General features: G+C 38.4%; 1 protein-coding gene across 2 annotated transcripts in view; it reads right to left on the bottom strand.

The window, feature by feature from the left end:
* Positions 1 to 15,676, bottom strand: part of cacna1ea (calcium channel, voltage-dependent, R type, alpha 1E subunit a) — a 108,515-nt gene that overhangs the window by 79,467 nt on the left and 13,372 nt on the right. The gene's annotated exons all lie outside the window — the stretch shown is intronic.

Here is a 15,676-nt window from a genome sequence, read left to right as displayed (position 1 = left end):
CACCAGGTATTAAACACGCTGTAAATTTAAGGCAACAAAAGCAACAGTTGGGCGACAAGTGATCTACATTTGCACTGCTGATTCAAAGAAATGGCTGATTTCTCACCAAGATAAATTAAAAAAAATGTGTGTTTAGGGTTATGTTAAAGGGAGATATTCTAGCTTCACTTATAACATATTTCAACAGCTAAAGTATAGTTGCCCAACATTTATGATGTGTTTGTCTTACAGACAACATAAAATCCCTTGAGCAAATTAAATCGTAGTATTTTCAGGCGTGAATGATCCTTTCTTAACATTAAAAATAAAATAAAGTTATTTTATTGTAAAAACCCTTGTGCTATGAGAGTGTCAATAAGCAGTGCAAAGTGAATGACCCCCAATCAGAGCGGGGCTGCGCGTATGCTGAGATGTTGTCACCATCTAGCGACAAGCAGAGGTACTACAGTATATTAAGTGGACAAAGTAAATGCTATAAGAAAAGAAAACGCATTTATAGACTTAACCTTTCAAATAAACGTTACTGAAAAACGAAGTTTGAAGGACAGAACTCAACTGAATAATTTCTATAGTAATTGTAAATTACTTACATTGTGTGTGTGTGTGTGTGTGTGTGTGTGTGTGTGTGTGTGTGTGTGTGTGTGTGTGTGTGTGTGTGTGTGTGTGAAGAGTGTATTATCTGTTTTTGGTTGGTTTGATTTCAGAAGACATTTTGTTTTTTTTGTTCCACAATTCAAGCAGAAAAACATTGAGATCTGTCATATTATACAATGAAAAGGAATGAGGTGGCCTTAGAAAAAAAAAAGTCTATGAATAACAAATTTCTCATCATTTCAGCATGGCAGCTATTTCATTTTAAAAAATTAAACCATCCATTCCTTCATATATCTGTCTGGCTCAAAATCACAGTGAAGGGAACATTAATAATGGAACTGGCAGCTACACAGATCAATACTGTCAACAGGCAGCCGTAAATTTACCACAGGGCTGTGTGAAGACTGGTTGGTTATAAGTAAATGGCAGGTAAGGTGGTAGATGGCAGTGTAGCCCCAACTTTCAGAAAAGCATGCTTTGCACCCAGAATAGAACAAAGGTGAAGAAAGAAGAGAAATTGCCTCGTGACATTCCATGTCCAGTCGAATTGTGACTGTATTTTCCTCATTGATTCCATCAACTGCATCACAGTGCACACACATTAAAAATAAACCACAAATGTCGAGACAGAAACAACATTAAAAATCTCAAAGCACTAAATATTTTAATAGTGCAAGTGTATTTGTTAGTGAGCATGCATTCAAATACACTGCAATTACAGAAACTATTCCAAAAGCTGAAGATTGAGAGCACTTAATTTTTCATTCGGTGCATCCCCACATCATCATATCTAATGGCCTCATGAGCAGCAAATGCTCCCAGTCATGAAACATACTGTGTCGACAAGCTCAACTGGAGATGCATCAAAACACCAAACAATGAATTCTGAAACATCCTCTGATGAACCAAACATGGTTATTTTAACAAATGTACACACACACACACACACACACACACACACACACACACGTACACCACATCAATTTTGTCTTGAAATGATAAACGTGGACTAATAATTAATTAGCTCTCATTGTTCATTTGTTGTCATTGATCAAAGAGGTTCAGTAGAGTGCAACTGAAGAATAACATTCTTAGGGGACAAATCTTTCAGATAAAGTGAGGAGCTTGACCGTCCAGGAATGATTCAACATGGGGGAATACTCCAACACATTGAGAAAGCCAGTTAAGATGGGTCAGGCATCTGAGCAGGACCCCCCTGATCACCTCCCACCGGAGGTGTGCCAGGCATGACCTCCTCCAAACGCTGGAGAGATTATTTCTCTGTAGATGTTATGCAGGAGACAAGGGTGTCTTGGATTCTTTGCTCTCCATACTGCCACTGTGCCTCCACGTGGACTAATTGGAAGTGATAATGGATGGGTCAGTGGAGAGAATTTAATTGAGGAAAAAAGAGCCAATATCCCTTCATCTACTAAATTAAGAATGAGCACTTTAAAAGTGCACAAACCTGCTGGAGACTGTGTAGCCGTTTGAAAATAAACCGTATATAGAACTTTTTCAGTTGCACTAAATTGTGGCCTTTCCGTAGCAGCATACAGTCGCTCTCTGAGAGAGATTGCGTATGTATTCCCCAAATCCCCTGAGTTAATGTGAAGTCAATATATCTGTAAAGGACAAATACTTGTTAAAGATTCTCCTGACTGCCCTCTAAAAGAGACAACCAAAGTACAGACTAAAATTGCAAATAAAAGACATGATATCAGAATTGTGGAGAATCTTAACAGAAAGAAAGCTTTGCAAGAGGCAGGATTAAGACGTAAAAATATAAAAGAGCAAACTAATGGCAAACTGATTTAATATGAAGTAAAGTTCATCACTGTGATCAGTTCAATAATAGTAATTATCTCTAGTGACCCCCATTTGTCTATTTACCTATTTTTGTTTGATATCTAATTTGCATAAATCTATCCATAAATCTGTACAAATGTTCCAAATCTGTACTATGTGTGTCTGTTTTGCCCAGGTTTTAATATATCTTCCACAGTTTGTATGTTCTCATGATTGCTTAACTTAAAAAATGAAATAGGTTTGGTGACACCTTCTTTCTCTGCTCATAATATCTATCATAATTAGCTCTCCCGCTATTGGGAGTCTTTCCAGCTGGATTCTGATGCGTTCTTTAACATCCAGCATTTACTCACTATTAACAGAGGCACACTGCACAGTAGAAACACCATTTATTCATTTCATGAATGAGGCTGAACATCAGACAGTTCTCTGCAGCTCCAGCAGGTGTCACAGAAACAACACTCAAATCACCGTTTGCTGCTGGGTTTGATATTGATGATGACTCAGTTTGCTTACCCAGCATCCTTCACCCCATTTGTCAGAACTACTTCCTCCTGAAGCAACATAAGTCAGGCCACTGCAGCATTTGGCCTCCCTCTGGTATGGGGAGGAAAGGGGGTGATGAATTTCTCTCACATACTTCAGGTGTGTCTCTTGGCTTGCATTCTCGGATATTAGTCACGACAAAGTCTAATGTGTGGATAGTGATGCTGACCACATATAACCCAACCCATCATTGAAATGTAGTCTCAAACTAGGGGCCAAAAAGCAATTTCAATATCTAGGGCTCACTGCTAAATTGGCTTGAAAGCATCAGCAGCTGAAAGAAATCCTGTTGCACTACAAAGGTATTATTTGCTAAGCTAACAGCATTGAACTCTCTGAGCAGAGCACAGTCATCTTTGATATTTAAATCCGAAGCTTTGAATGAAAGAATTACTGGCGTATTCAAAGTGTACAACAGCATCCACACTGATTTGCCATCAGAGTGTCAGGATTTTAATGTAGAAAAAAAAAAGGTAGCCCTAGCTCAGCATTTATGCACAAAACACATAAACAAACCACATTTCCCAATACACTCACATATTTGTACAAATTTTAAAACCAGAGGTGATAAATATGTACAAGAAGGCCATTCCCACATATCACTGAATATTTTAATTAGAAAGCATTTTAAATGAATTGCTTTAGAACGCTTCTCTAAAAGTAAGACTATCCTTGGTTCTATTCCATGGTTTCAGCCCTTTCTGTGAAGAGTTTGCACGCTGTCCTCTCTTTGTAATTGTTGTTTTGTTTCATTTTTTTGCTCACATTCCACAGTTTCTTAAAGTCTATTGACACTTGGTGAATCAGTGGTTCAAAAGTGACTGTGTGTGTGTGTGTGGTTGTGTCTGCAGTTGTGTGGTTGTCTGTTTGTCTGCGTGACTGACTGCTGGGTGCAGACTTTATTTATCTGCCAAGTTCACTGACGTTAGCAAGGCTCTCTCTAAACTCCATGATGTGATATGCAGATAGCAGAAGGCTCATCCTGTAGGTGTCTTCATTGTTGCAAGGGATTTTAATCAGGCCTGTCTGACGAATATTTACATAAGTGCAAATTTGGGTAATGGGCAACAACACATTCAACCGAGCCTCCACGAATTTCAAGGAGGCGTAAAAGATGAAATCTATATCCTACTTGGGCAAGTCTGGCCACTTGTTGTTTTGTGTCCCAGCCAACAGCAGTGTCAGGAAAAGGATCAGACCAGCCAATAGAACTGAGAAAACCTGGTCCAATGGAGAACTCAACCAGCTGCAGGACTGTTTAGAAATAATATCCTATATTCAGAACAGCATGATTAATATCACTGTAAACAATGAGGTCAACGTGTTTAATTATCATAAGGAAACGAAGGTGGAAAACCAGCTGGCTGAAAACAACACAAGGCAGGTGTGACAGAGTCCACAGCGGCTTAAAAAATGCAAGGGTTTTTCATCAGATCTCCTGCACATCCAAAAGACTCAGTGTGGGCTCCCCTGTATGCTCTTCACGCACACGACTGTGTCGCTTCTCAAACATCATCGTTAAGGTAAAGGCGTCATCTCTGGCCGTGAAGAGACAGTGTACAGGGAGGAGATCCAGATGTTTACAGCCTGATGTTCAATCAAGAACTTCCTGGTGAAAACCAGCAAAACCGAGGAGCTGGTGACAGATTAGAGAAGGAAGAAAACTGGCCCCGCCCAATAAAGGATAGTCTCTTATGTTCTGTTCCATATGTTTGCCCTGTGATGGAATGGTAACCTGTCCAGGGTGGCCCTGCCTTTCACTCATTCTCAGCAGGGCTCAGCAAAAGCCCACTGCTACCCTGAGCTGGACAAAGAAGGTATTGAAGAAGGCTGGATAATAAATGGGGAAATGGATGGATGGATAGATTGAGTTTCCCTTTTGTTATTTCACGTTTTCTAATCTGAACATCAACAACCACTTCTTTCTTCCTTCTAATCCACTTCAGATTCTGTGGTGAAAGATTTCACATCTCCAGACAAACACCATTACATGAGTGTGGGTTTGTATGTGCGTGTGCACGAGTTGTTGGAACCAGGTTGTTAGGTCACGCTGCTCCTTGTGCTGGATGGTTTCAACAAACAGGTCAGTGTGGAGGGGCGAAAATGAGTGCTTCTTTTAATCTCAGTCGATCAGATGCTTTGGAAAATTGTATGTTTCTGATTTAATTCCAATTCCAATTTTCAATTTAAATAGATAAAGCATTATTGGTTCATTTAATTACTGTATTTTGACAAATGTTGAGAGGAAATCCTCCTGGATCAATAAATGATCCAATTCCCAACCATGGTTCAAGCAGTTCTATGTCAGTTAGATGTTTTTTAATGCCTCTCGTTTTACAGAGGTTGAAGATAAACCACATTTAAATCCTGAATATTTAAAAGATAAATGAGAATTTTGTTTAAATGTGGTAATAGAAAAAAAAAGGCCATTAAACTAGCTACATACTGGCTGCTGTGAACCATTCGCTTCTAGACTAACACATCTGAAAGTAGCAGTCATGTGGTTTTGCATGAAAGACCCAGAAGTCGTACTTCATCGAGAGTTCCCTCAGGGGATGAGCTGCAAAGGAGGGCAAAAGCCCCAAGATGTATGGGGGTAACATTCAAGGCTGTTATACCAGAAGAAGAGGTAACAAAGAATGGGGAAACATCTATCTCATGGGTATGTAGGCCATGTGCAACTGCGGTGCCCAAAAGGTTGGTTCAACATGAAAAATATAAAAAAGAAAGAAAGAAAGAAAGAAACTAAAAAATGCAATCCTCAAAAAGCATTTTTTTTAAGTTATCACCTGTCAGACAATTGCTTTACAACAGTTATTAAGGCCACTTTTAGTAACCATTTACTCTTTTTTGTATGTAAACAGATAATAACAGAAAAAAACATTCATTCTTTTTTGGATTTGAGGATGTAATTGTGCTGTCTTCAATTTCAGTTTCTGAAAAAATGAGACAAAATGAAAAGGTTAGTCTCCTGCTTCTACCTTGGCTCTTGATTTTATAGAAATTTATTACATACCTTAATGTTTCTCAGAACATTACCTCTATGGATCTTTTACTGGAATGTATCAATTAACATCTCAAACACGGATAATCGCTTCATTTTGTAAATAAATTTGTGGTTTCTGTTGAACCTTTCTGCTCACGGCATGAGTCAGTAACTGATGGTTTCAAAATTAAGGTGCATAATTTTCTTTGAGAATCTTTTTACTTTTTATCTGGAGTCACCAACGCATCAAAATTAATCATTTTCCATCTGTCAAGTACTTTCTGTAATACCAGCACAGCAAATGAACATGCCGAACATGAAAAGTTAGGACTGCAAGCCAATGTCACGAAGACCTCAAAGCATTAGTCTAGCTTTAATTTTTCTTTCACTTTATTTAAATGGTGCACTAATTTCACCAACAGAGTCCAGCAGCTAGAGGACAGATGACATGAAGACCACATGAAGGACATAACAGAAGATAATATAGAATAGTCCCTTTGCAATAGCCATACAGAAAAATTATTTTAATAATTAATTGAATTGAGAGTAACACAAAGATAGATAAACACCCTTGTTGTACAAGTTCACATCACTTCCATCTGCATCGGATTCGGTTCCTCCTTGCTGCAATTACAAACTCTTTCCTATCATTGCACTGCCTTTGATTTGCATCCGAGAACAACATTCAATCAAGATCAGAATTCGCCATCAGATTACACATCTTCAGGATTTAAAATCTTCCTGTGTCAATGTGACCATCATCTGCACGACCAGTGTCCAAAAACATGAAAATAGACAGAATCTAAAGGAAAAAAAACTGTTCAATTATTGCAGAAGTGATTCAGTTGATCATTTAATGCGATCCTCTACTCCCTCCATGAAACAACCAGACCAGTTTGAATGAAATGAAAACATTACTGCAGAACCAGGGAGCGAACATTCTTCACAACGCTGCCCAGGATGTAATCACAGTAATATGGCATTCTCTGTTCCGCTTGTTGCTTGATGGACACATGGTTTTGTGGCAAAGAAACTGCTTTTCAGCATGTCATCATTAATAATTCACTTTTGACAAACAGCTCTGACATTTACACTGCGCTGGGTGTCTGTCTGACACCGACAGCGAGACAATAATGAAGGAGAAGGAGACAGATACAGGGAGTGACAGATTCTCTCTCAGTTGTGTCCTGATGCAATTAGAGAGGTTTAGGCCTAATAAAGTGTCAGACCTTTACTAGTCAAACATTTATTGAAGGAGCCATGATGACATTTACAGAAATCATCCACCGACCTTGAGTTGAGCATAAGCGATTTACAGTAGCTATAAGAACAATGAGGAAATGCAAAATCTGAAAGATACAAGAATAAACACATTACACTGATCAAGCATTTTTATGAGAATTATATGAATGAGCCGAGATTTCATAGTGATTTTTGGACCTCAAAGTCTACAATTTTATTATGCCTCTAATCTTAGACGTATGATCAGAGCCTTTGAGACTGAGATGAAGACACAACTGCCATCAGGATGAATTTGTAAACCTGTGCCTTTAACCACCGAGTATCCTCCTGGTGCACAGCTCAACAGGTTGACAATAGACCGATGTGTGAGGGCCTGTGAGGGCAGTAAAGTGCAATCGCTCTTTCAGTGCTAATGCACTGTGGGCTGACAAACACTGAGAGGTACAAACAGACTGAAACCAGAGGTGGTGTCAATGTTTCCTTGGCTACATTATTGTCTGTCTCCACTCTGAAGAGCAAAACTCCACTTTTAGTGAGGGCTTTTGAATAAACCACATCTGCACCTGCAGGATAAATTAAAAAAACAAAGATATTCATAATTGATAACCAAAGGTGAGCATAATTAAGTATGGATACTTTCTTTGGGTACTACTTTGGTGTATTTGTACTTTTATGGGCATTTTTCTTCAGAAATTTCTTTCAGAAATTTAGTTTTACTGACACGTAGATATAATTTAAGCTATCTATTTTACTTTGCTCATCTTGACTTTATAACTTTCAAATTAGCAAAAATACAAACTTTTTGATCCGCTTTCATCAGATTGATGCTTCAAATAGAAAATTCCAGATTTATCTCTACATTTAGTTTGAAGAAAATATTATTTGCAAATTTGGTATAATTCAATGTTTGCTTGAAAAATGTGATTTCAACAAGTAGAGTGTGTACAGATGATTATAATATAAAACCTGTAATGTATTCTGATGCATTCAAAATCTAATGCTGTGAGTTGCTTTGAAGAAGAATACTTTTCACTGGAGTATTTGTAAGCTGTATTTTTTTACTTGGAATTGATTACAAATTGAACAATGACATCTATGACACGACTGCCTGTATTCTGCCTGAACAACAAACAGTCCTGCAGGTGGATCTTTTATCACCAATTAATCGCTGTAAACTGATAAATGTGATTTTCCCAACTGGTGAATATCCCAAAGTCCACCCGCAATGAAGCAGCATGTTTACTATTTTCTACTGCTTGTTGTTTTACCTATTCATATTTTTGTGAATATGCTTTCCTTAGTGGATTCCTGGTTTTGTTTTGTTTTTCCACCACTGGAAAAAAACACTTGGTTTGATGTCTTGTCTAAGTCCACAATGGCAGACAGACAGGACAGATAATAAGCTGCTATACTACTTGATCCACAGAGATGCATTTTTTTTTTTTTTGCCTGCATTTGGCTTCTCCTTCCTGCAACTTTAACAATATGAATTTACAATATGACTGAGCTCTCTCACACTACATGAACACGCTGTCCTGAAAAAAAAAAAAAGACAAAAATGTTTCGATTTGCACTGACCAGGTTTTTAAATTGCTCCATTTGCAATCCTACTCTGCCCAGAGTTTGCATAAAAGTCTATTTGTTTGCACACATATAGTGCTTTTCCACTGCTTTATCGGCAGGGAAGACAGGGATTTCAACCGGCAACCTTCCAAATGACAGACAACCCACTCTTATGTCAGCCAATTTACAGTACAATGGAGAGGGAAAAGCAATTAAAAATAATTGATGTGAATACTGAGGAAAAGCATATTAGGCTGTGCCACATGCGCTGGAAGGGTGCCAGCACATTGAAAAACCACAGAAAAAAAAAAATGCTGGGACATTTTACTAAAAGCTTGTGACTGAAAAAAAAATGTAGATCTTGATCAGAGTAACAACTTCAAGACTATTATTTCTGTACAAAATTCATACCGAGTGATTACAGGGTTGGGTTCTTTCAGACTCTATGGAAGACACCTTCGCCACAGCCATGAAACTTTCTCAGCTTAAATTGGATGTATTTGGCTCTTACCCTGAAAAAAGCATCAGGAAGAATTGAACGTAAAATCTCTGTGTCAAAAACCAACGAGTGCCCTCATTTTCTGTGTTGGTGGGTGAATAATGAGTTTCAGTGTGTAAGCACCAAACACAGACTCCACTGTAAACAGGCAATTTTCCGACTACAGCTGTGAGCAGTGGATTGGGGTGGACCTTTTATGGATGGCCAGGGATGGAGTCAGTGTGCTCCAATCAGGCTGTGATCCATAAAATTACAATCACACAGTTTATTCAGATCTGTAAACACCCTTGCCAGGAATAGGACCAACGCAGACAAGATGTACGGCCTCGCACAAACAGCCAGTGATAAGTCAATGTACACACAGAGACGGACACACATACCTCTGCTGACACCTTGTCACACAAACACAGTGGCCAAAGCACCGCTGTGCCAGCATCTTCATGTTTTCAACAGTAAAAACTGAGGCCTGCAGATTTTCCAGCATTTGTCTTCTGTGAAGTATTAGCTGAATTGTTGATTTGACACCCATCTGTATTCTGTGTGTGTTTCTGTCCACAGTCAAGAAATCACAACGACGTGGAAAAAGAAGACATTTGATATGGGTGTTTGTGCAATGTTGAGCACACCATCCATCCATTTTCTATCCATCCTTTAACCTGTTCAGGTCACAGAGCACTGGAACTAACCCCAACTAACTATGGTGAGGGCAGGATACACTGTGGACACGTGGACAGTCCATCACAGAGACAGACACACACATACATATAACACACACACATATAACATTCATACCTGGGACCAATTCTAGGGTCAACGATGAACCTCGTGCATACATTTTTGGACAGTGAGAGGAAGCTTGAGTACCTGTCTTGAGTAAGACAACCAAGCACACGTGGATAGAACATGCATGACTTATCTAGGTGCCGACTTGACTGTACCCCGGGGGCGGTGCCGAGTTGGGCAGGGCCGACTTGGATTGGTGCCGACCTGACTGTATCCCCAAATTCCACACAGGAAGGCCCAGCGGTATTTCAATCCATCACTTTGTCACTATGAGGCAAGAGCCATTTTATCACAGCACCATTGTACAGCCACTACATATATGACGTGACCAGTCATCTGGACTAGAGCAGGGCTTCTCAAACCTGGTCCTCGGGGTCCAGTGTCCTGCATGTTTTGTGACTCCCAATTGCAACACACCAGATTGCAATGAGGGCTCCTTACTGGGCTTTTTCACAAGCATGATGAAGACACCAAAATCAGATAGAGAGATAGGGAGAGAGCTGCATGTAGGACACTGGACCTCTACGACCAGAACGGAGGAGCCCTGATCTAGAGTCTCATTTAAAATAGAGAAATTCTCGAACTTCATCTTCTCCGACATGAGTCTCACCCTTCTTTCAAAAGTCTGCTCATTTTCCGTCTTCAGTTTAATGACTCACAGACTTAACATATGCTGCAATTAGTATAGCAGCATTAACTGCTGTGGATCCCTGGCTTGTCACATTTAAATTAGCCATGTTGCTTCCGCACAGCCAGCCGCTCCTCTTTCACTGTCTTCACTTCAGTGACATTGCTCTGGAAAGCACACTTCATTCTGAGGCATCAAGCATGAGAGTCTGTGTTTTCCAAAATAGGAAAGTTACTATTTCACTACATATACAGATCTTGATAAGATATTACAAATATTACTGGAATATGTCCATGTTCACTTGTTGCTATGCCAATTAAATCAAGTGATGATTTGAAAATCGTTTGAATTCTTTGAAAATCCACAAAAATCACCTTTTGTGAAGTGTTTTATTTCCATTTTCTAGTCCAAGGATTAAAAATGTCAAATATAAAAGTAAGCAAGTGCAGATTTCTCTTTTGTTGCATTGATTTGGACCAGACTATACCACTACTGTGAGCACTGCTGAAGAATTACAAGCCCACTGACATAGAATGACTTTCTTTAATCCATTATTTCTATTTCTATTGTCACATATTATGAGTCAAAGATTAGTCGAAGCAGTACAAAACTTCTACAATATCACCACTAAAAAAATTTATAATAATTCACAAAGTTGATGAGGTTTGAATTGAAATGGTAGATCCAACAGCTTTAAACTTTAGGTTAAATCCTTCAGAAAAGTAGGAACATTACAAAGCAAGACATTAAAAAAAAAGGAAATTAAACAAACAAAACATTCATGCCATGGGAGATCTGAGTGCTTCACAGGTTATTTTTCCACCAAAAACAAAAACATGGGCCAAGGTCAAACAAGCACCACAACACTTCCAGTGCTCTTGTCTATTTGTGACGTACACTCTCCACATATTGTCGAAATGTCAAATAAATTCAGTCTGATTAATGTGATTCGTGTCATGTTATTGCAGTTTCATCAAGTACATCTGAAAGGATGTTGTTATCCTAAACACCATATGTCAAATGCTACAAATGTATACACATTCATGGGTCTAAAAGCACACAAAACAGGGTAGACTATGGGACTTGGATACTTTGTTTTATACACAGGTCACATTTTTTTTCTCTTTCAACTTGAGTTTCCATTGAAGCTTTATAAGTTTCACAAATCTACTGATCAATGACATATTGATGTAGCCAGAAATATTCATTTTTATACTTGAGAAGGTCATTTTTCTGACCTTTTTAACAAAATGTCATCATCTGTTCACTGTTTCACATTAAGTATTGCACTGAGGTACTACCATAGCATCTAATATGAGGGATAGAGCACAATAGTATTGTATGTGTGTTGATGTCTTCATGGTGCCACACAAGCACTCTTTGCACAACAACATGACTCATGCTACACAAATATTTGGATGATGCTGGACCCCCTAATAAATTTCACTTTAAAATGTTTTGCTGTTGGAATCCGCAGGTAATACAAGTCCTTAAGGATTTATTGCAAGTGAGTCTTACAAAACATGGCTATATTTATTCTAACTTGGTTCTTTAGATTTAATGTACATTCAGTTCTGAAAATGTTTCACTTAAATGTTTTTGAACTTAGTCGATACTTTTTAAAAGTAATATTTTTACCTTAATTATTTAAAGTGAGTTTTAACTGTCAGTTCTACTGAATATACGAGACACACAGTGGTACCCAACTTCCATATTTTGTTGGAGCATTGGTATTTTGCTTTCCTGTTGCCAAAAATATCAAAAGACAGGAAATAAGTCATGCTGGGTCCTAGACTGAGATGTTGTGAGATGACTGGCAGAAGGGAAATTATCTGACCACATCAGCAGTAGTGGGGAGAGACAGCTTTGATGTACTCTTATGTCCTCGGTTTTAAGCAGCACATTGTCTTCCTGAAGTTCAAACCAACCACAAGAGAAAGTTTACATTTGTTATAGGAAATGATAAAATGCTAAATAAAACCTTCTTTCACTCTGGTTTTATTGAGTATCAAAACAAAATGAAATTGGGCTGTACATCGTTTAGTTGTGCTCTGTCCATGATCGAATGCACTAAAATTTGCTCATCTTTTTGAAAGAAAAAGAGCAAAAACAATCGAAAAGCAAAAACTGATACTGAAACATTTAGCCCTTTGGGAAGACCCCTGCTGGCAGTCCAAGATATTTTAAAGACAAACACAATGGCACGAAGAACATCACATGTTGTTTGGACTCATGAAAAAAATTAATTTGACCACAGAATTACAGTAAAGATGAGTTAATGTAAACTTCAGATTCATAAAAGTTGTTTGGTGAAACAAACTCCTTTCATGAACAGTAATCCAAGCGATTTCAAGAGGGTCCCTGCAACTTGTGCTCAGACCCTAATTAATGGCAGCCATAGATGTTACTGCTGGTTACATACAGTGCTGAAAGTTCAGTGTAAAAGGGCTGAAAGAGTAAAGGCCTTAATGTCACCAAGAGATAGCACATTAACCCTCTGGACAGTTGATGATTGTAATTTTGAAGCAGGAGAAAAGTCCCACGAGAGCATCTATCAATACAATGTAACTCATCAATACACAACACAGGAGGGATGGTGGCAAATTATAGACCCTCTTTTGATGAGGAGGTTCGTTTAGGTTAAATACAGGGGTGATATCTTAAAAAAAATTATATGAAGAATTTGGTGCAGGTCTGCTCTCTGTTTTTTTGGTTGTGTAATGGTGGAATTGGAGAGAGGCTCTTCTAGGAGCAGGAAGGCATCCAATGTATTTCATGACAATTTTTTCAGAAATACGATCTATGATGACATAAGAGAAAACAGAGAATCATTATGACTTTAAGAATTGCCTTCTGGGAGTCATGAATGACCACAACAAATGTGGCAGCAATCAGGCCATTCCCTTTTAAGACCTCATCGTTAAAAAAATCCAAAAAATAAATAAATAAATATAGATTAACGTGAACTTTTGACCTTGTATTGACAGTGATTAACAGGTCAGAGGGTCACCTCATTGTTAGAGAGTCATTCTGAATGTCTAATATTGTTAGAGATTTTAAAGACAATAAATCAGCATGAGCAGCCAAATTTATATTTGAACACAAACTCTTACAAAATCTTTCAGCGGTTTGCTCTGCAATAAGGTTCATTTTCTTTGAAAAACAAAGGCAGGTGCAGAGCAGGTGCAATGGCTCAGGTACAGCATCTTATTTGCTGTCCTCCTGTCATCCAGCAAAGAGTTCACCGCTAACCGGCCTTGAGAGGTGGGTGTTTACGGTTGTAATGCATCCTGACTCACTGTGGTCATCTTCCTCTCAGCACCACAAGTATAACTATCAATTAGTATTCTAATAATTACATTTGGCAGAGCAGGGAATTGCTACCTAGTCCATGACTGAAACTCTCCGCAGGCCTGATGTTCGAATGATCATCCACTTCCACACTCATGTCACATGGGCTTAAATATCAAATGCAAATGCTCTCTTTCAAAACAGCTACTTAACATTTAGTGCTCTGCTTTCATTGTGCGTCATCTCCTCTCCATCTCCACAGTTCACCCCCACCAACCCCTACTATCTCTGCCAATGCTCTACACAAGTCACTGTCTCTTTAAGAGAAACAGACATAGCTCAGGTTAAGATGTGGCATCCTGTACCTGCGGTGAAGAAGGTATGGGGGGCGCAGAGGGGGCCGATGCCACTACAGGTGAAGCTCCAGCTTCAGCAGAGTAACAGAGGGGGGTTTCAAGGCTATAATCATCTAGAAATTCCACAGCGCCACAGGGCAGGAAACCAGTAAATACACACACACACACACACACACACACACACACACACACACACACACACACACACACACACACACACACACACACACACACTGGTATTCACACATCTGCACGCAGTATGAACACGTGAGTACCTACATACAATTATTGACCTTGATTATTCTTAAAGAAAAAATATTGCTTTCTTCATGTGTCATTGTGAATACAACATGAGTTTTGCAATTACAAATCATGCACATTTACAGTCGTGCTTTTTTTTATTTACATTTTGCTCAATGTGCCAACCTTTTTGGAAGTTAGGTTGCAATCTATAATTAACCACCCCTTTCCATATACTACACTTAAGAACAACATGGACAAAGTTAGGTCCAAACCATGCCATTATTGTTATTTTTGGAAACACTTTACTTGAAGCTTCCCTGTATAAACCATTATAAGTAGTTATAAACAATCATAAATGATCACAATGCTTTATAACCCACTATACAGCATAGGATTAGGTTTAGGGTTAGGTCCTGATGTTATAAAGCATTGTGATCATTTATGAGTGTTTATAACTATAGTTATACAGTGTTATAATGTATTTATAATGTGTTACACAGGGGGGCTTCAAGTAAAGTGTTACCTTATTTATTTATTTATTTATTTATTTATTCAATATCACCACAGGTTTCTTTCTCTTTTCTTTCAAAAGAAAAGATAGTCCCATGTGAACCGATGACTCAGGTTCCATATTAATTTGTGAAAAACAGGTACGCAATAGATAAATGTGCTCCAAATATAAAACAAGGATAAAGCTACAGCACTTCTTTTTTTTTTTTTTTACTTTATAAACTATCATTTCATTTCAGTCCAAAAACATACTGAGTACAAGGTCTTTAAGCAGTGAACTCACAAAAAACGTGAAAAATAAACCTTAGCTTACAAAACGAAGCACCAGCAGTGGATGGTGAGAATGAGAAAGCACGTAAGAAAAAAGGTTCCTACCCTGAACCCCAAGAGATAATCACACAGACTGATTACAAAATGAGAGCTGTATTTTAAAGGTCTCCACCCTGTGGGCATCTATTATGCTTGTTCCTCTTCAAAGTATCAAAAGATTAATATGAAAAAAACTGCTTCAATCCCAAGCAACCAAATAGAAAAAGAAGAGAAAAATAATTCATTAATCACTGGGGGAATTATTTCTACAATCCAACCTCCCATTTTCCACAATCCCACCTCTTTCATACAACACT

Source organism: Salarias fasciatus, chromosome 23 (genome assembly GCF_902148845.1).
Source record: "Salarias fasciatus chromosome 23, fSalaFa1.1, whole genome shotgun sequence".
NCBI lineage: Eukaryota > Metazoa > Chordata > Actinopteri > Blenniiformes > Blenniidae > Salarias > Salarias fasciatus.
This window is presented reverse-complemented; position numbering and strand designations above follow the sequence as displayed.